Here is a 20,739-nt window from a genome sequence, read left to right as displayed (position 1 = left end):
AAACTGTAAACTGCTCGCGCAAACGTGAGACAGTTGGTCAAGCTATTTAAAACCTGCCATAGAAGACAGAGGGAGACCAGGCATTGGTCTTATTCATAATTTGAGCAGTATTTCAATTGCTGCGTGTCCACTCCACTCTCTGTTCCTGATAAATTCACCTCCCTGATAAAGAGGCATTCCTCTGAACTGTCCTGCTCAATCAAAACTACTTTGCACTCAATTCAAAATCCTCTTGTGCAATGGAGACACCTGTAGTACTAAATGTTCAACCTCTGAATGCCCCTCAAAATAACTTGAAATGGCAAACCTTGGCAGATATGGATTACCAAATTACAGAAGAAAAGCTTATGATCAGCAAATTCCACATTCATCTGTTGAATGAGTTGAAAGCCAAGCATGAAAATGGGACAGATATATTGGGCTTATGGGACTCTTTCCTCCCTATTTTCAAGCTCCCTCAGGTCAACCAGTTCCCTGAACTAATCCACCTGTGTGCTGAACAATATGATGTTTCTCAGAGGGCTGTTGTTGACCCATCTGGTTCAGTACTTTTTTATGTTACCCCTCAAGCTATCAGAGACATGCTTTGCTTCAACCCTCAGAAGAAGTTGGTCCCTTTGTCACTAGTGAACCTGATAAAACAAGGGGATAAACTGACAGATGCCCAAATCATCAAATTTAATCAATTATACATTAAAACTGACATTGTGATGTACCCTCCAATTGTTCATGTATATCTCAATGAGCTGGGCAGAGACCTTGCAGATATGATTTCTCCCATCTTGGGATATAGTTCAATTGAGCATATTGATGCAACTGTGCTGGTAATGATGCTTATGTTTGCTCCTGGCAAGTCACCAATCTGCTATGACTATGCCACCTACATATCAGACAAGATTCATGAGCAATTGATGAATTTGAGGAGAGATAGGATGTTCAGATACACCTCCTACATTTACCATTTGATCTTGTACCATCAACATGAGAAATTTCATTTTTCAATCAAAAGAATGGATGCCCAAGGCAATCCCAGATCAGTGGTCTATTGGTCTTCTGTCTTCCACATTAGATCTGAGTCTCCATACACTTACTATGAATTCATGGATCTGTTCATCCATCCAGCTATGGCAATGCTGATGAGCTCACCTCCTCCGAGACTCACCGATGACATGCAGAGAATTCTTCAGCTGTCCAAAGCTTACAGCATTGGGGATTGGTACTTCTACCAAAACCACACTGTCATCAGGATATATGGGTGTGATCTACCTCCATTCAAACTACCTAAGTATGTGCCTATGAGGCTATTTGCCCTAGAATACTTTAGGCAATTTGGCAGAGTTGATGTGCTTCACTTTTCAGGAAAAGGCAAAAAAGCACAGTTGAAGGTCAAAAGCCAACTTGGCCATTTTATCTATAACGAGAGGGAGCAAGGATGGAGGGAAGCAGAGAGAATGCTTGAGGCCCTTGGCCTGCAAACCAGTTTCCTATGGGTTCCCTATGACCCTAATCATTTCATATCTATGAGGAGGCTCAAATATAAGTTATCTGCCTATGATCACCATAATATCCCTCACATTGAAAAATATGCAAACCAAGACAAATGGAGGAGAGGGACCTTAGAAGAGCCCATGTCACAAGAAGAGCTAAATAAGAGGGCACTAAGGAATCTAAGGAAGATGGCTGACCTTGAACTTTGTTCCCAGGTATTCACACTTCCAAGCACACAAGCGGGAGCAGCTGCGTCCTCCTCAACTGCCAAACAGCAAACTACCAAGGCCACTGAAAGTACATCCAGCAAAGGCAAAGAAAAGGAAATGGAGACAGAGCAACCACATCAAGAGAAGGAGCAGTCACCTCCAGTGACTCAAGAGCAGACAGATAAAGAAAGGCAGCAGCAGGCAGAGCAACAACAGCAACAAGATTTGCAGCAAGAAGAAGGGCAACATAACAGACAGCAGCCCTTACAGCAGGAAAGAGTAATTGATACTCCAATTTCCACTGAGCAACAGGCTCAGAACATAGTGCCTCCTAGGCCAGAAGTCACCACTGATGCCTCGGTCCTCCAAACTCCACAAAAGGAGGACTTAAGCAGAAAAAGGGATAGAGAGACTCCTCTGACTTCATCTATCAACCAGGGAGAGAAAAGACAAAGATTGAATGATTCTTCAGAGGATGACATAGCAATAAGACAGGCATTGGGCATGGGCCCACCCAGCAGAGAAGCTTCAGCAAGTTCCTTCCAGCAGGAACAGGACAGGACTATGGGAGGGGAGGTCAGCTCCTCCAGCCAACAAAGAGAAGGACAAGTAAGCATCAAACAGCAATTTATAGACATCAAAAGGAGGAATGATCCTATCAAAATACAGTTGTACAATCATCTGCTAAACATGGCTCCTACCAATCAGCAAAGACTTATGTCTGCCTTTGATGTAGGAGAAGGCAAAATGATCATGAGTCATTTTATGCCCACAGCACTGCACCCCCAATCTGCCTTAGATTACCTCAGGACCAACCTGGAGGTCATGGCCAAAGACATACACCCAATGGACAAAATTGAACTGCATAAACAGACTGGTGAGATGGTGTATGCCTCCTTGGCAGATGAAACATTAGAAAATTACAAACTAAAGAGCAGCCTTAATGCCACAGCCTCTCAACTAGAATTGGAGAAGGCATCATCCCAGGCGAAGGACAACAGAATAAGGTCCCTGGAAGATATTATCATTGAAATTGGGCATGATCCCAAAGATATTTCAGGAATACAGGAAATCTTGAAGTTGAGGGATGCTGACATGGCTGCCATGAGGAAGAAAATCAAAATCCCAGCTACCATTCACCCTCAGACAGATGAGGTAGCCCAACAAAGGCATGAGAAGGACACCACAGATTTTTTGATCTCCATTTATAAACAGCTTGTTCAGGCACAAGAGAAATTGGGAGAATCAGAGGCTGCAAAGGCAGCATTACAGGCATCTCTGAAACAAAGAGAAGAAGGGCAGACTTCTCAGCCTCCTCCTCAGATCATCAATCTTGAGGAAACTGCTCCTATCACTGCTCCTCCTCCTCAACAGACTGAACAGACAGCGACATCTACTTCAGTAGCGCCAACAACTACAGCGCAGACCCAAAGCCTAGATATGCAAAAGCTGAAGAATGAAATCCAAATCCTGGAAGCTCAAATGACAGAGTTAAATGAGACCAGGGAAAAGTTATCCAAAATCAATGATAGATATGATAAATCCAAACAAACTGTGGCAGAGAAGGACAGGGAGGTGAAAGCCCTCAAAAACAAAATAAAAGAGCTAGAGAATGAGCTCAAGTTAGATAAAGTGGTGGCTGAACTTAAAATAGTGCTGTGGGCTAACATTGGTCAATCTATCAATGAGCAATGGCAGTATATTGAAACTATCCATGAGCAACTAGAGCTCATCCCAAAGGCACAGAGGGAGGTTCACAGATCAAGAGCTTTATTGAGCAATATCCCTGAAGTGGCCACCAGAATGATCAATGTACTTAACCATAAAACAAGTTCTCAGTTAGCTACCATGGGAATTACAAACAGAACTGAGACTATCCAAATGGTCAAAAGGGTTCTCACACTGAGAAACTTAGTGCAGACATTGGAGAGAAGAACCCAGGATATACAGACTGAGGTGAACAAATTTTTGGAAAAATTTCAGGTGTTAGAAAGCAGAGGTCTCCCTGGCTTACTGAACAGCGCAGGGAGATTATTCACACATGACCAATATGCTAAAAGGGTCAACACATTTGCCACCAGCCAGATCAATGAGAAGCCCAGTACCTTAGAGGAGACAGGGCCAGCCACAGGACAGTCTCTCTATAACAGAGTAGAGAATCTGTTTTTTATAATGAATGAGATCAATCACCTGTTTGGGGTGGCTCCCAATTTCTTCAAGTATACAGAGGCAGAGGAGACAATGGATGCCATTCTCAGGCATCAACTCCCTACGCAAGACTGGTGGACAAATGCAATACAGAAAATTTTGTAAACAGGGAGCCACTCACCAATTTTGTTTCTTAAAAAATATCAGTGGTCATGCAGAGCACAGTTTAACAAAATCAGCATGCCTGGGGAATTAAAGCTGAGCCAACTCAGCAGATGAATCGGCCAACAAAGCAGAAATAAAAAATTACAGGTGGCAGGGCCGAGAAAATACAGCGCAGCAAGAAATAAAGACACATTATTCAGCGTTAAAGCACAGCGGCTCAACCGACTCAATGACCCCCAAAAGTCAAATTATTCTCTGACAGACATAAAGAGCATTTATGTTGTATTCAAAGTTGTAATAACTTCTTTTCTACTTTCTGTACGAATTTATGAAGATATTTTCTCTCTTAGATGACTCAATGCCTGAGATATTTTGTATAAGCATTCCTATAAAGTCCCCTTCGCATGAGCTTGCAAGGGTTGTTGTTGATTTCTCCTGAAGAAATTCTTATGCTGTAATCCTTCAGAAGTTTAATAAAGAAAGTGATGGAATTTCTCGGATTTCTGAAGTGTTGAATGCGTTCTGGTGTCTGTTGATAACTACTGGATTCCTGTGTATTTCACCATGCAATAAGTCTCTGTAACTCTCTCTGTTATTTGTTTGTTTTGTTAAAATTCCATCTATGTTATCTGATTTTCAATGCTAAGCAACAAGGAAAAAGAATAACTTTCAGGATTTATTCACAGAGTACCCTGAGTTCAATCTGAGTTGTTAAGGAATGTTTTCTTCATCTGTAATCTAGATAAGTGTAATTCTTAATTGCTGCACTTTCAGAATACACCTTTCACAGTGGCCTTTGTCACAGGAATTCAAGTTTGCTCCTGTGCAGCGTGTTCACATTCACCTCACCAGCTTAATAGAAAATTCTTAATTGCTTTCTGTTGGTTGACATACATCACCATTTAAGCTAACTTTGTTTGTCTAAGATACACAATAGGCCCTGCAGTTTGAACACCACCAATCCCGCATATCAAATCATTTCACAACTCCAGACTCCATTGCCCAATGGTATTTTTCTCTCTAAACAATATATCATAAGAACTGAAAGAAATCCTTCAACCAAAACATAAACCAAAACCTGAGCATAATAGCTAGCCTAAAACACCATCATCACAGAGACAAATCATAAAGAGAGAGCCCTCTTTGATTACAGTTTGGCTAGAAACTGTGATCCAAAGATTGGTTAGTGGTTACCCCGGCCGTATTCCCTTGGGAGTCATAGGGAACAACCTGGGTGTTAACAGGAGGAAGACAAATTTATAGTAGGATTCCATGAGCAGGTACAGGAAGCAAGAGAAAAGGCTTGGCATGACAAACATATTAAGCAGAAGAAGTTCCAGGTAGGAGACCTTGTTCTCCTCTATGACAGTAAGTTTGTAAAATTTCTAGGAAAATTCAAGATGCATTGGTTGGGCCCATACATTATCAAGCATATTACTGATGGAGGCATAGTTAAATTAACAGAGTTAAATGGATAATTGATGTAGGGAAGAGTAAATGGCAGTAGGTTGAAGTTGTACAGGGACAACCCTGCCCCTACAACTTCACTCTGAAGAAGAAAGGAGAAAAGTCTTAGTGCCACCTATAGTTGAAAGTGGGCACTGGACTATAAACTACGTTGCAGAGAGCTTCGACATAGGAGGTTACTTCACTATAGTCTAGATTATGTCAAAGTTTGTAGGAGCCTCGACGAAAGAAGGGTAGTTTGCTACAATACGGGACGCGTCAAAGTTCACTGGAAAAATATGACCATTAAAAGGGAAAGTTAACGTTAAAACACATAGAAAGTTGCATTTATGAGGATAGATTGACAAGATCTAAGGATAGATAATAAATTAATGAGAAAAATCTGAACACAATCTGATCTAATGATGAGGTTAGAAATTCATAATTGTTATAAAAAGCCATGTCCTACCCAGATTTGGCACTTTGCTGAATTGAGAATTTGAGTATTGCTATTGTGAAGAAGTTGCAAAAATTTTCGCATGAATATCCTATCGATTGAAGAATTCATTTGTATATTTAAAGAAGGGGGATTAGTCAGAGTTATGGAAGCAACATTTGAAGCAACATCTGCTAATATGCCTGCAACAACATCAACCACAATGAAATCATCACACACAATGAAGATTCTTGAGAAAGAAACCGAACAAAGAGGAGAACAAAGAAGAAACAAGACAAGAAACCTGTTGAGCAACCCGAACAGGTGAGAGATAGTGAAGAAGAAGTAGAGCAAGTGGAATGGAAACATATGGCACAATGTTTCCATCACCTCTTCCACCATATATTCCACCAAGGAAACTAGATGCAAAACTAGTGAAAGAGTCGATGTGAATTATGGCACCTTAACACCCCTATTTCCAAAATTAGTGCAATTTGTTGGAGAAATCCTTGGGAAAATTCCGCAGTTGAAGTTCGCAGACTACGATTTCAATGATAGGAAGAAATACCCACAATTTGTACCAGACATATATGTGAAACATGTGCGCTGCCCTAAGAGTGGTGTGACGAGGTTATAACTACAACAGTGGGCGGTTGGATTGGGATAGTTAGGATTACTAAACATGTTGAATGTGCCATACTTCGGCAGAAGTCCAAGGAGCACAGCCTGTGTGAGACAACTTCTTGTGCTGGTGCATGATGGATGCTTGTGGGGAAGAGGATACCTATAGACCAAATGCTCATATGGAGAATCACAAGATTATCGTATCAAGGGCAGAACCCCGCAGAAGAATTTGTTGGGAAAGATCAGGATAGAGCACTAACAAAGAATATGAAGAAGAAGTTTGGACTGACAAAAGGGAAGTGAGGTTATGATATCAATTTGATTAATGACCAGGGATTTTGCTTCGCAACTCATATACTAGCTGGGAAGATCATAAGGAAGTTCTGGGCTAATAAAGTTCTTGCATTAGTAGTTTCATTAGCTGTGTAATGCACTAATGGGGTTCAGTACAACTAGGCCGCATATTTATGCCATGAGTTTTTAGACGACTTCCATGAGGTCCAGGAGAAAAGTACTACATTTCATTATACATGGTTGATTTTAATAATTGTGATGCTGCCATGGAGAGAGCTGGAAGATTTGTAGTTCCCTCCAATAGCTTTAGACGTTTGTGAAGCTGTGTGATATGCATCGCTGTGGTATACCACTAAACCACCGTGAGCACAGGAAAACAATATGTTTTTCATGTTATATCATATGGACTTACACATGTTGGTGAACCATCACCCTCACCTTTCACCGAGCCTATACGAGTAGTATAGATCTATTGCGAAGTTTAAAGCTGATTTCCACAAAGTTTATATACAGGCTCGCAAGGACACAAAATAAGACATGGCATCCCCTACCATATTTAGTGACAAAAGATGACCTCTTAGCCCAGATACAATAATGGCCCACAGAGTGGATGACTGCGCTAGATACACAGGTAGAGAATAGTCTGATAGAGGAGGACACAACGCAGCATGGGGAAGTTAGTTAGAAGGATAAGGATGAGATGGAGTCAGAATAAGAGGAGTAACATGATGAGGGTCACTAGGATCCTCCTGAAGGTGATGAGAAGAAAAAAGAGCCGGAAAAGACAAAGACAAACCCAACTATTGTGGAGAAGAGAAAGGCAGGTGCCAAAGATTCCACAAGAACCAAAAAGAAACAGAAAGTAGATAAGACAAAGGACAGAACACCAGTGGTCCTCACTGAGGGGGACTTGGATAAGATTGGGGATAAAATTTAGGAAGTGATAGCAGAATCATGGAATACGTTAGAGGATCAATACAACGCACTTCTAATAGGTGACGAAGAGTGCATCATAGAACTTAAAATATTGGCATAAATAGTTATACAACTAGCGCAGGTAGTGGAGAAAATTGGAGAGGAAAGGCTAGTAGAGCATACACTTGCAACATGGATAGCACCAGTACCTGCCGAAGCCCTGTAGTTTGACTCCACCAAGGTACAGTAGTAGGCTAAAGAATGGAGGTATGTCAATATGAACATTGTAGTAGTACCAATGTAGAAATTACACAATATGCATATGGAGATAATAGATGAGATGAAGTTGTGCGAATAACACACCTCATAGTTAAATATTCAGGTAGAAAGAGAGCGAGCTTCCCTGTAGCAAAATCTCGACCAATCGATCCAGGAGAGGTATCAAGAAATACAACAGTAGTAGAAGCTGAAGGAAGTGGTTAAAGAAACATGCTGAGAGGTTCCAGACCTTGATGTCCGAGAAGAGGAACCAATAGAGGACAAGGTTGTGAAGCTCGACCTTGTAGTGAAAGGATAAAAGGATAAAATTTCTGAAGTACATTTTTCATATGAGATGAAGATCAACAAGTTGCAGATGAAGCTACAACCAACCACACTAGAGGAAGTGAGAGAGAAGAGGGAGAATGACCTGAAGGTTGCAATGGCTGACATCTCTGTAGAGTGGCAGATTGTGTGAAACTGTTGGATGAGAGCTTATAGATTTGGACTTCATTGCAGGAAGATCCAAATGTGCATAAACTTCAAGAAGTCATTAAGCAAAAGCAACAACAACTGGAAGATATTAGGGAAATTGTGAATACCTTACCAATCTCGTAGAATATCACCAAGATCAATGATGGAAATGCCCTCTAGAAGAAGATAGAGGAGATGAGGAAGGAAGCGTAGGTTTTGATAGAGAGAACTCAACCATGGCAGGATGAGGCTCTCCAATTGTCCCAAGCACTGGATTTAGAAGATTCAATAGCTTCAATAGAGGGAGACAACAATAATGCAGAAGGCCACAAACCCTATGACAAAAGCGCTATTGGAGGAAGTGCGCAATGAAGAGCAGCGGGCCACAGACATTCTGCAACAGTTTAACAGTGCCTACAACAACATTGTAGCAAAGATTAGAGGCAAATTGACTGAGTGTCTCGGGACGAGTCACATGAGAAGCTTTAAGAGCTTTGATAGAGGGAGACAACAATAATGCAGAAGGCTACAAAACCTATGACATAAGCACTGTTGGAGGAGGTGAGCAACAAAGAGAAGCAGGCCATTGACATTTTGCAACAGTTCAACAGTGCCTACAACAACATTACAACAAATATTAAAGGCAAATTGGCTGAGTGACTCGGGATGAGTCACATGTGAGTGTTGCAAAGAATTTGCATTTTTTGGAGTGGAGTTGCAATGGAGCACACAATAGAGAAGAAATATGTGAAGTGGATGCACAATGGAACATTTTGAATATACCGCGTGGTGTAAGGGCTTCGGGGTGGGTTGAAGCCCCTCATTGTTTTAAAGGCACACTATTTTTGTAAGGGATCAATGGTTTTGGGACCATAACTTCTTGTTTTATGGATTCCATGGTGTTTGGACCTGTTGTAGTGGCTACAACCACCCTCCAAAATTTTTCCTTCACTTTGTTTTGGAGCCTCCCTATGAAAATCTCAGTAGCTTGTCTTACACTACTCAGGTACTTGTGATTTCATCAAGTTTATATTTTTCTTTACAACTTGTGTTTTCTTAATTTCTTTGCAAATTAACCATAGGATAACCTCCCCATGACTTCGTTACAATTTGGTTCTTGCACTGCCTTGGTAAACTGCACAATACTAGAGGGAAACCAACCTTGCTATCAAAAAAATCGTAGTGCAACCCAGCAGTGAGATTCAAATCCATAAATGTGTAGATCTAGCTGGAAGCTTGTATTCAACCGAGAAATTTCATAGAGCATGAGAGGCAGCCAGAGCCACTCAACCTATGAATTGCACAGAAGCATTCATTCATCTGTTTTCTGATGCATGTGCTAGTAAGTTGCCCAGTTCCCCCCAGAACTGCACAATTTATCCATGCATGCATGGAAACCCTTCCCAAAAAAGAAAAAAAAAAAAAAAAAGGAAAAAAGAAAAAAGAATCCCTAAAAAATAGGGATCTATTTTTAGCAGTGGGAGTTACACTTGAGTTAATTTTAGAAATTGCCACCACTTGTCGCTTTTTCCTAGATTTTTTGCCTTCGCGTCATAAACCCTAAATCGATCAAATATATTTAATGGGTGCTTCCAGAGCTCATTTTCACATTTGATCTTGGAGCTCTAGCATTCCCGAGGCATCTAGGAACCTTCGACATAATCGACACAACTTTTCCAGGTAACTTTTTCTTTTCAAGTCTTTTGCAGCTTTTTCTGTTGCTTTTATTTCCTTGGCTTGTGTGAGTGTTGTTTTACCCATTTTATTGAATGGATGTTATAATTTTGATTTTTTTTAGCTTGTAGAAGTGTTGTTTTAAGTTTTATATTTCCTTTCCTAAGCATCACATGCATAACCCATTTTTTGCACTAATGATCACCATTGCATGGACTCTCGCCACAAGCTTCATTTTTCTTTCGTTTGACTAATTCCTATATTTGTTTTGATTGCATGCATCAATGTTCACTTAGATGTGCACCATCCTTCATTCATGCATTCATATATACTCATTTACAATATTCCCTTAGGAAGATCCAGGCTGCCTTGGTCCAGATCTAGCTCTTCCTCGCATGCACTGCACATTCCTAGATCTCAAGGCTTTGCCTTGGCTCCAAGAATTGCGTAGAGACTGCTAGTGACTGACTCTAGCTATGCTCTGCGTAGTTCTAGGAGACAGTCTTGGAGTCTTTCCCTTTGGGATTGTGTAATGCACAATCCCAACCAACATCAAAGCCAAACTGAAATGCACATTCTGTATTTCCAGTCACCAGCAAGTTCACTGGACTGTGCATTGCGTAGTTCTAGCCATCAACACCTCTCACTGGCAACTAGGACTGTGCAATGCACAAATCCAGCTGACAGTCCCTCACCTCTGAAAGTTATAATTGCACAATCTTGCCCAATAGTTTCCCAGTTTGTTGCATGATTGGTCCTTGAAGTGATTTTTGATTTTAAGATGACATTTTCATGACATGAGTGTCCTCTCCGACTCCAGGTACAATAATTGTTGAGCAACTTCTCAACAGTACATGTAACATGGCTTCCAAGAGAGCTAGATCAAAGGATACTATAGAAAGTAACATTGGAGATGTGGTTGAACAAGTGTCAATGAACTTTCCAGTCCATGGAGACACAAAACAGTTCATAGAGAAGGACATGAAGATTACATGGCAAGAAATAAAGGACATATTTGCAAGCTTTTTCAAGGAAGATCTAGAAGATCGACAGGTCTATGTCAACATCCACAAGTCAAGCTTGTATAGGGTTGCATGCAGGCACCCCATCTTCCCATGTGTAGACATAATTCACTGGATTATCTCACATATCAATCCCGAGACCATGACATTGATTAGTTCCAGTGGAACACAACTTGCTACCTTCAGGACAAAAAACTATCATCAGATGTATCACTTACCATAGTCGATGAACCACATGGATGCACTCTTATTTACTCCTAACAACAATATGAACACTATAGACATCATGAAGCATTGGGTAAAAGAGCCATCAAATTTTAGGTCGACACCCAACCACATCTACAAGACTAAGTCACTCAGGAATTCCTACCAAATCTTGATCATCTTTGCATCCCGCTTATACGGTCAAGATAGCACTGAGACCTTTTTGCAGAGTTGGGTGGTTGTGTTGGATCAGTTGGAAAATGAAGGAAGACCATTCAACTGGTCAGATATGTTGGCTCTTCAACTAAAAGTGCATGTGTCTATTTCCCAGAATCCACCTAAGGAAAAGAAAGCGAGATTCTATATGTCCTCATACCTGCTTGATGCAATCTGTGCCCAACAGTAGTTTCATGGCATGGGTTGGACATGGACACCATCAGATGATGTTATGAACATCTATTACAAGTTTCTCTTTGAGTGTAGCTACCAAGGAGTCATGGTGAGCCTATATAACTACTTTATCACCCCATTGTACAAGATGATATTCAAATAGGATCCAGCTTTCATGTCCCAAGAAGCGATGCAGACATTGCTTAACATTGTATATTGGTATACCTCACCCAGTGGCACCTTCATCAGGATGTTTGGCAGAGAGAAGCATCCGTATGTGCTACCAATGTTTGCCATAGATAACTTGATCATGTAAGAGGTTGCATATCACAACTCCACATTGTTATCAACAGGACTAAATAGGAGAAAGAAGGCACCATGGCTTGCTCTTCCTTTACGGATTGGATTATATGATATCTAGATCTTGAAGGATGCAGATGCCGAGGCTGAGGACTCGAAGAAGTTTGAGTTCAACACCAAGAGTTTCAATCCATATGATCCCCACTACATATTCAAGAACCACTGTGAAAATGTGTATTATCCATGGATCCATGGGGAATGTCATTGGCCAGAGGAAGACCCTTGGAGGTATTGTTACAACTCCTCTAGGCTTAATGAACTGGTCAGCATGGCTATAGAATGGAAAGCAGCTTTGCAAGAAACACCACCATAGGAAGCATCAACAATAGCAACACTTAGTAGCAAACTAGCATAGGAAAAAGGAAAGAGGAAGATTGTAGAGAGTGCAGAGGATGAGAAAAGCTACAAGTTTAGAGAAGATCCTCTTGTTGAGAAAGTAGCTTTGGAGTTAGAGGTGAAGAGGCGACAACGTGAAAGGAGAGTAGAACAGAGGAAGAAAGATAAGAAAAGGTTGGAAGAGGTAGAGAGGAAGTTGCAGGAAATAGAAAAGAAGCTGAAAGAAGAGTAGGAGCTAAGGAGGAGAGAAAGGGAAGAGAAATAGAACAAGAACAAGAAGAAAACTGCACCTATACAGGTTGAGGAGTTAGAAAATTTAGTAGATGAAGAAGAGGGTGAGCAAGAGTAGGTTCCGGAAATTGCTCAACATATTGAGCATATGGTTCAAGCAAAATATATGGATTTGGAATAGGAGCCACAGGACCAAGACACTGTCCTCATGTCAAGAGCATTTGAGGTCGCCCCACAGTCTCTGCCACCTCTAGAATCAGAACCAGTCTCGAGTGAGCAAGGGGAGGTTTTCCTCCTTGATGATGATCCAAAGATGGATGTGTACAATCTTCCATTTGATGAGTCACAACAAAGGATTGTACAGGCGTGAACAAATCAACTCCCGAATGATCAGGCATCACCTGCACACATAGAGGAAAGGGTGATTTTTGCAGATGTTAGAAGACATCCAGCTGCCATGACCGGTGCTTCTAAGGCTTATGCAGAAGCCACTGCCAGTTTAACTATCAAGTTTTTGTTAGCAGAGAATGATCAAGTGGCAAAGAACTTGCAAGAGGCCAGGCATAGAACATAATAGTCCTCAAGGTCCGCTATGGCAGAGATGAGGAAAGTGATGCTTGATAAAGTATCGACTCTTGAGACCACCATGAAGAAAATGTATGGCATATTTGTCACCATGAACAAGGCAGTTTTCCATCTACATGGTTCTCAGCAGTAGTGTGCAAAGATAGCCCAAACTCTTAAATAAATCCATGTAGCTATCACGCATGTACAAGAATGGACAATGAGGTACAAGGGAGCCCCACTTTACTTGCATAAGATAATGGAGCAATAGGAAGAGCTAGAAAAAGCACGGATTCAGATGTTGATCCGAAATTATGAGAAACTCCCTTCGCTCATCACCACCATTAAGGCTTCCCATGCATAGTTGTTCAAGAGTGTAGATCTCATAGTGAGGACACACATGATCCCTTCAATCAGAACCCTCACTCAAGCCATGAAGAAGAACCAAGTATTGCTAGAGGTCGACATATACATAGAGCAGTTGGTACGAGAGGCCACTAACAATGATTTGCAGCTCAGTGTATAAAACATGCAGAAGTTCATCGGTGGTCCAATCACGCTTAGGACAATGTTGCGCATGCTTCAAGATGAGCAGGACAAAGGTTCTAGAACCATATACCCAGAAGCCATGGAGGCGAGAGTCTGTTTCGAGAAAGACATCACCAAATAGTACATGGACATAATAACGTAGTACCAAGCTTAATATTAGTTCGTCATCAAAGACCATCAAGAGGATGCTGCCTAGTTGGTCTTTCCCCAAGTTCCCAAGTGATTATGTTTGTCTTGTTAGGCTGAACCGAGCCTATTTTTTCCCACATGGGTATATGTGGAAATTGTATTATTATTTGTAAATATATTGTAAGTGAAATTCCAAGTGTCATTAGTGGAATGTGAACAGTCACTATGTAATGTGAAGAGTCATGAGGGTAGTCAAAGAGTCAAAGGGGAATGTCAAGGGTCACCCCACCCTTTGTTATATATAGAACCTCATAACTCATAGTACATGATTTTGGGAGCCAAGATTTTGGCTAGGCATTTCTTAGAGAAGGCTTGGAGAGTATTGTGATGAGCCTTGGCTTCTCCACAATGTAGAGCGAGTACATCTCTTTGGAGGAGCAGGCGGTGTTGACTGTAATGTTCCACTATTGGGGCTAGTGGATGTCAATGGTGTATGTATGGATGGAACTTTCACTTAATAATATAACTGAGCCAACACATTTTCATGCATATGTTGTTATTGTAGTTTGACTATTCTGGTTACTTTAGAAATGTATGTTATTTAACTTACACATTTGTGTATGAACTATTTTGTATGCAATTGTATGAATCTTGTTGAAGACGTGTTGTTGTGTTAACCCGTCACTTTGGATTGTGGACTATTCCGCTTCTAGCCTCTGATTTCATTCTGCTTGTGTTTTCCTTTCAGGTTGCATACTATTACATGTTTCTAAGGGACACACTTCCTTTTAACACTCTGTGTGTTAGAACCCCCATGCATATCACTTGACTCAGTGCAAGGTCACACACTTGCTTTTGACAAAGTTATCATACTTACCTATGCGCGCTACCATGGTCTAGGCATTAATTCACTACCCACTACTGGGACTCCTACTCCAAAGAGTCTGAGGTCTAGTTGGGACTTCTTACTGGGGAGATCCCTTGACATGTTGGTAGGTTCAACACCGTCAACAAGACCATTTCATTTGATGATGTAACCATTCGATGTAATAGTATATATAGGGTAAAATAATAAGAATAAAATCATTGAATTGATCCATATCAATGTTATGGTTGTATTATTATGATTTGTAGTTTTGTAGCAAAGGAGAGGCTTTGCAGCTCAGTGTGCAGACAATCTACAACTTAGTGCGTAGGCCAAGAACTATTTGTTGTACAAGATTTATTATATTAAGAAACAGTTCTTGTGGATGCAGCCCCACATTGGGGTGAACCATGGTAATTTGGTGTCTTCATGTGCATATTTCTTATTATTTTTTTTAGAGTTTCATTTAGTATAATTACATTTAATTTCAACACAATGATGGTTAATGGTTTTAGATGGCATGTTTAAGTGATTGATGTAATGTGGCGAAGTGATTTATGAATGTTAAGAATAAGGAAACATAATAATACCACATCCACCAGTCCCTCAAGGTTGCAGAAACCTGGTTCTACATCCTCCCATAGTCACTTCGAGTGAGACTGTGATATGCTTGTAGGTCGTTGCCGAAAGGGCCAGTGATTGGGGGTTTTGTTGGTGTGTAGTATAGATAGAACCTGGGTCACCCCAAACCAAGCCAACAATAGGGCATGCCATCTTATTTGGCAAGCCTGCAAATTATCTGTCCCCAACATCCTAAAGGTGTCATTAAATGTAGGATGGATTGTTCTTGGTCTGCCATGTACCTAGGTGCCAATTCAAGGTCAGAGGAGATGAGATTTTGGTTGTTGATGACAACCTTAGGGCTCACTAATTCTTCTATGATGTATAAGGACTCATTTTCTTCTCCTTTTTACTTCTTTAGCCCTTCTTTCCTCATGGGTCAACCCAAAGGATAATTCCATTAGTTTCATGTCTCCCAATCTTGAGTTGGGGTCCCATAAATTCATGTCTGTGAGGATCAGATTGTGCATGTAAAACTCAGCCAGTTTGGCTCTGTCCTCAATACTTTCCATTTTGAAAAATTCAATGAACTGTCTATAGTCTTGGAAAGGTAAGGAGCCATACTGTGCTAGTGCCTTTATCTCGAATTGTAGCCACTTCTCCTTGAGGAGAATGGAATAGGATTTGGATGGTTTCCTGCATTGTATGCCTTCCATAGATAGACTTGCCATAGTGGCAAGTTGTGTCCCTTTTTCTTGCAGCTGCTCTCTTATCCTTTTGTTTTCTACCTGTACCTACTCCCTCATGACTGAATCCCTTAGTCTCAAGTCATTTAATTCCTTGCCAATTTCATTGAATTTCTCCTCCATGAGGCCCACCTCTTGTACCTTTTTATATTTTTCAATTTTCATCCATCTATGTGTTTTTACTCTTTCCTTTTCCAACTCAAAGGAGAGTGGGATAGAAAATTTCTGAGGTATAATCCTACCTCCCTCAATAAATTTGTAGTAGGATGCTAGGTTGGGTTGTGGATCAGGCTCCTAGAGTTCCTGGGGGCCTTTTTCCTATTCTTTTGGAGTGGATGCCTCTTCCTGTAGCACCTCCTACTGTTCTTGTGTTGGCATTATGATACAGGTGTTGTCCTCGATGGCAACTCACATAGATGATAGTTCACAGTGCAACAGGTTAACAACAAAGGATTACAAATCAGACTCCAGAGATGGAAGAAAGAGAATCGTTTAAGAAGTATACGCTGGTTCACTTTGTCCAAGTAGCATATACACGCAGATTCACAGAATAGAAAGAGCGTATACATATGCACACACTTTCACAAGAGGAAAAAAGTGTATGGGTTGAAAATCAAGGAAATTCAAGAGTAAAGAATACCAAGGGTCAATACCATGGTATTAGCCCACAATATTGAGCGGAATAATGAGTATTTGATCCAGTCCAACAATACAACAGGTTCTAAGTGTTGTTTTGGTCTGAGGCATTGAGAAATGCCAAAAACTATATAAGGTGGAGAAGATCAAAGGGCCAAGTGTGCAAGTGAAAGGGTTTCTCAGGAATACTTCTATTTGAAGTATATTTTATGTTGCAGGGGCTATGCTTATGATATGATCTGAAAAATTTTGTGCACCTTGGATACAATGTTGGATCAGGATCATGAGACCTGAAATGACTTATCATTGTATGATCTGATATTGATTGGGCTAGATTTGATTGCTTATGCATGTTTTATTCTGTAAATGTTTTGATATGGGTATGAATGAAGTCTGGAATAGTTGTGAGGTGTTAAGTTAGTATTTGCAAATCTATATGATGGTTCGCCTTGGTGAAGGCATGTATACACACTGGTTTGGTACTTCGAAATAGTGTATAAATTATGAGATATGAGGTTTTAAGTTGTAGTTGGTTCTGGTTGTTGATGCAGAGTTCTGGGTTCTGCTCTGTGTTTTGGTGACTGTGTTTTGAATGTTCAGATTGATTGATTGTGATTTTATTCAGTGTTGATGGGTTTTCAGTGGTTGGTTGTATTGCATTGGTGATCGATTTTGAGCTTCAATGTTGCTAATGGTTCTAGTATGAAAATTGGATGAAACATCGCCTTCATATTCAATTGTTGTGTACCAGGAGTATCCAGTCCGAAAATTAATGAAACGTGGTCCATGGAGGAAAGAAGGACGTATCCTTTTGTAGGTCGACGCCTATGTACTGGTAAACATATCAGCCAGTACAAGAGCTAGGGGGTTGGAGCTCCGTTCCAATAGCAATTAGAGAACGAGTGAAGGATGGAGCCTTCTGTAGGCCTGCACCTATGTACTAGTAAACATTTTGGCTAGTACAAGAGCTAGGGGGCTGTAGCTCCCTTCTAGTAGAATCTGGAGAACGAGAGAAGGTTGTAGCCTTCTGTAGGTGGGTACCTACATACTGGTATGAGTCTGCACCAGTACAAGATTGTAAACAATTTTTTCTGATATTAAAAGAAGATAGAGACAACAACAGAAGGTGGTTTTTCTCCTGCATTGGGTTTCCACATTAAACCTTGGTGTTCATGTGTGTTGCTTATGTGTGATGGTTTATTATTTTATTAATTCACATGGTTACTGTTTAAATGGTTAATTAATTACTGATGCATTGATTAAAGGTCAACATAGGATGAATTAATTGAATCATAACTTCATTGGATATATGCTGGTTTCCTTAAGAACAATTGCGTACACACACAAGTTCCCTTCAATGAAGTAGCGTATATAAATCTAATTATGAAATGAAAAAGTTATTGATTTGATAATACTAATTCACCCGCCTCTATGTATTATTTCCAACAATTGGTATTGGAGGAGGTCCTTTAGAAGAAGCTTGATCACTTGAAGGGAGATTTTTCAAGATGAACAATCACGAAGGCATGGAATCTATCAAACCACCAATCTTCAAGAGGAACAACTTGGTATATTGGAAAGCATGAACTAGAGCTTATCTTCAGTCACTTGGAGTTGATTTTTGGGCAATTGTGGAAAGAGGATACCAATATCTAGCAGCAGTCCCCATGGATCCAGTAGAAAAGAAATCATTTGAAATCAATGCCAAAGCTATCAACACTTTATTAGGAAGTCCATCAGAATCAGAATTTGTCAAATTCATGCAGTTCAACACAACCAAGGAAATATTGGATGGAATCATTCAGAGCTACGAAGGAGACTCCCAGGTAAAACGTGCTAAACTCCAAATTATTAGAATCTAGTATGAAACTCTCAAGATGCATAGTGATGAAAGTATTTCTAGTTATTTTTTGCGAGTAGATGGGATTGTAAACCATATGAGAAATCTGGGTGAAGAAATGAAGGAGACTACTATAGTTGATAAAATTTTGAGATCTTTGTCTTCTAAATTTGAGTCAAAAGTATCTGCCATTGAAGAAAAGCAAGACCTACAATATGTTACTATTGTTCAACTTCGTGGAATTTTAGCTACATTTGAAATGAGGAAAGGAGGTCCACTAGAAATCAGAGAAGCCACTTCCAAAGCTTCTGTAAAAGGAAAAGAAAAGGGAGATATCAAAGAATCAGGATATATATAAGAAGAAGAAGAGGTAAACTTTGTGAAGAAACTTCAACAGGGTTCCGAAAGATTCAAAGGTAAGATTCCCTTCAAATGTTTTGCTTGTGGAAGAGTTGGTCATTACGTTGTTAAATGACCTCAAGAAAAATGAAATATTTATGTAGAAGGTAATAGAAGTTATTATACTCATGAAGATAGTGATTGCATGTCTAATAGTGATGAAGATGATCAAGATATTAAACTACTCATGGCATATGAAAATGATACCTTAGAAAAGAAAGATTTCCTTAAAGAAATCACTCAACTCAAAATCTGTTTGGCAGAAAAGGATACAGTCATAGACACAATGACACATCAACTCACTGAAAAGGACAAGCACAATGAAGTGTTAGAATGTGAAGTAGTAAGTCTAAGAAAAGAACTTGAGAAGACAAAAACTTTGAATCTTAGATTTGCTAAAGGATCGGAAACGTTAGATGAAATCATCAAAGTTTAGTGTTCTCCTCTTATAAATACTGGTCTTGGTTTTCATGAAACTATTGAAGGTGAATCTAGCTCACAAGATGAGGTAAGGAACTTTAATGCAAAATCTGAAATGCTCAACAAGGAGATAAGAGGTCAACCCCATCAACAACCAAGGAAATAAAGACTTCAAAGAAAATAATTTCCTCCTAACTATGGAAGGGATAATCTTTTATTCCCTCTAAAAAATAATGTTGAATGTTTTATATGTCATAATTTTGGACATGTTTAAGCTGCATTCAGAAGTAGAATGCTTCAAGACGATCACACAGAAAGATCACCAATTTCCAGGTACTTTAAGGGGTATTGATTTTCTTGCAATATGTTTGGTCACAAAGCTAGTGATTGCGATAGAAGGAATATGAAACATGTAATATGTTTTGCGTGTAACAAGTTTTGACATATAGAAAAGGAATGCAGGAGAAAATTTCTGCCACCATACCAAAAGGAGAAAACATCATCACAATCCAAGGTATTGAAGAAGAAGGAATTGTTGTCAGAAAGATGTGGCATAGCTCAATATACAGACATAACAAACCCAGGGGGAGCTGAAAGTGTAAAAATCCAGTATTCCAATTCTCATACGTAGTTATTATGAAGACAAGTTGCATATATATGCGAGTTAGAAGCTGCATAGTCATGTATATGGTGTTTTGAGGAAAAAGAAGTGGGATAGACTTAGGAAAAGGGGTCTGATATGGTTTAGTCAATTATCAATTACCTGTTCTATTCTGATTGATGATGATTATAGTCTGCTGATGGTATGTGGAAGTGTTTTTGGCCCTCATAAGCTGTTAATAATTTGATGAATAATTGGTTGATAATGATGCCCTGATGATTCTTACTAACAAATGCAATGATCAACTATGATAGTGAACATCTGGCACAGGTTCAGGGGGATCATATGATTCTAATAATGCATTTTTGGCATTATATTAGAAGACCTTGGTACATGATGATGCTTATATTGCTTGATCCACATAGTTGTTTTGATTCAGATGACTCTTTTGATGATGGAGATATAGGCTGTTGATCTTGATGTTGCTGACAAATGCTTATGGTGAAGATCATATATGATTTATGATAGTTGCTGATGACTATCATGGTCTTGTTCAGATTGTTAATCCTTGTTATAAATGTCATGTATATTATTTGATGTAAAGTTCATGTAAATACCTATGATGTAACCCCACTATGCATGGGAAGGATGATGTAATAATTGCAATTTTTCTTTAATGAAAATTTGGTATATCCCCACTTGGTTGGGTGATTGAAGTATGTATTATTCATTGGTGATAGGAAGGTCATACTATC

This window comes from Pinus tabuliformis, chromosome 3_2 (assembly GCF_031772625.1).
Source record: "Pinus tabuliformis cultivar Carrire ecotype Pingquan chromosome 3_2, CPIR1, whole genome shotgun sequence".
Taxonomy (NCBI): Eukaryota; Viridiplantae; Streptophyta; class Pinopsida; order Pinales; family Pinaceae; genus Pinus; species Pinus tabuliformis.
Note: the sequence above shows the minus strand (reverse complement) of the source record.